This window comes from Spermophilus citellus, assembly GCF_964194105.1.
Source record: "Spermophilus citellus genome assembly, chromosome: 1".
NCBI lineage: Eukaryota > Metazoa > Chordata > Mammalia > Rodentia > Sciuridae > Spermophilus > Spermophilus citellus.
The window spans coordinates 223,106,677-223,108,953 of NC_138182.1; positions in this window are offsets into that span (position 1 = coordinate 223,106,677).

Genomic DNA, 2,277 nt, shown 5'->3' on the forward strand with positions numbered 1-2,277 from the left:
ACTAGTTGAACCTTTAATTAAAGGGTAAGAGCACTGAAAAACATAGAAACAACCTCCAGGGGAAAAGGCACCATAGCTTGTAAGGGACGTTCATGCAGAAACACTGTGAGTTCTTTAGGGAAATGACAACTCTTGTGCTAAAGGGAAAACTAGTAGATAAAATTTACAAATGTAAGACTTCTCCTAAAAGTCTTATATAGAGAGATATTTCCTACTCTTAAATAAAAAAATTTTAAATATTGGGTCATCATTGGATTGACAGCACTTTAAAAATATATGGAGAGGAAACTGTTTTAAAATAAAGTGTATGAATCAATAAACACATACTAACTAGAAAAAGCATAAAGAACAGGATTCCGAGATCCCTCAGTGCTGAAACACATAGATATATAAAATATGGATAAAGCAGTCTAGAATTCAGTATACCAGGTTTATATATAATATTGAGTTATTCCAAGTAGATAGGGAAAATCTGGTTTGGTTAAATAGGTAGAAAAGTAGCAGCTCACATCCCTTTATGCTCACACTCATCCCTTCTATGAGGGAATCTCAAAGAGGTGCTGCTACTTAAGGCAGTGCCTTAGAAACTATCTTCCCAGTTTCCAGATTATTAATTTCTTGAGGAAAGAAACACATAGTACACATATATAGTATCAATTTTCACATCAGTACTACTAGTCTCTGTTCAGCAGCACTAAGCTGCATGCATGCCACATAATAGGGGTTGAAAGTTGGTAAAATGAAGCCCCAGCATTTGTTCTAAATTAAGTGTGTACTGGGGGCCAATGATAAAGGTGGCCCACTTTCCTTCTGGATCTAAATAGTGAGATATTTTTGTCATTCTAAAGAAGTCTTCCAAAAGGAGTCAATTCCTGGCCAAATTTTAAGGTCAACTTTGACTGAGATATCTAAAGGCCTTAGAAGGGTGACATAGCACCTATATATACCCCCAACACCTCTGTGATTAACCCAAGGTCAATAATATTCTGCACTTCAGTTTATAGATGTTAAGAGAATAAAATGTAGTATCTCAGAAGGATTCAGAGATCATTGAGCATGAAGTAGAAAATATTTTGTATTTGTATGCTAGGATCTCTGTTTTGTTTTCCTTTTACATTTGATAAGATCACAGAGTTGGTATCATCTGCCTCTGTGTAAAAAGTTCACAGCTTTTACACGTTGTAAAGGAAAATAATACATTTTAGAAACACTTAAAAGTCTGTTTCCCTAATTCTTACAAAGCCTAATGTTTCTTTTCAATTTACATACTCTTTGTTTTTGTGGTAATAGGAATCCTTTAAACCCAGGGCCTCAGGCATAGTAGGCAAGTACTCTACCACTGAGCTACATCCCTAACGGTATACAGTTCCTCTTAAGCAGCTAATTACAAGGTGATACTATAAGGAATAGTATCAATTTTCACAACAGTAAAAGAAGCAGAAAACTGACACCTGTCTTTCACATACGAAAAACATTTGTCAAGTATTTACTATATACTATGTTTTTATACTTCATTTAATTATTATAAAATGCCCTTCAGGTACCATTATCATTTACATTTTAGAGTCTAGAAAACTGAGGCTCAGAGATACTAAGTAACTTACCAAGTGCTACCTGGATGGACTAAGAGTTTTCAAACTCAAAATCTGTTTGACTCCATATTCTATGCTTTTAACTTCCCTATTTAAATAAGGACACCTGCTGATATTCTTAAAGGTCGTGTTTGTATTTGATTATGATTAGTATTAACATAACAAAAGGCACTTTCATTATAATGCCTTTTAATCTTTATTTTTAATCATCTTTTATCTTTTAAAATATTTTCATCTTATTCTACATGCAGCTTACCCTGTTAGTACAACATCCACCATTATAGATTATAAAAACTATTTTTCAACAGGGACATGTTGCTGAATGTCATGACTATTCATGTGCTGGTTCTGGTGCTTTCAAATAAATTTGTTTTGTGGTGCCCACTCTTGCATTTTTGAGTAGGCTGTAAATCTTGTTAAAACCAATAAAAATATAATTTCAGAATTTTTTAAAAGCAATCTCTCATGTCACTAGAGTCTCAAATCCTTTCTGTTTATACTTTATTCTTTGTTCAGTGCAAAAAAGATTCTGATAAAATACTTTTATCTTTAAAGATACAATTTTTTGGTTACAAAAGCCATACATGATTATTTGAAAGAATTTAGACTATATATAAAGAGATAAGGAAAAAAATCCAAAATTCCATTATCTAGAATTAAAATATGACAAACATTTTAATGTACT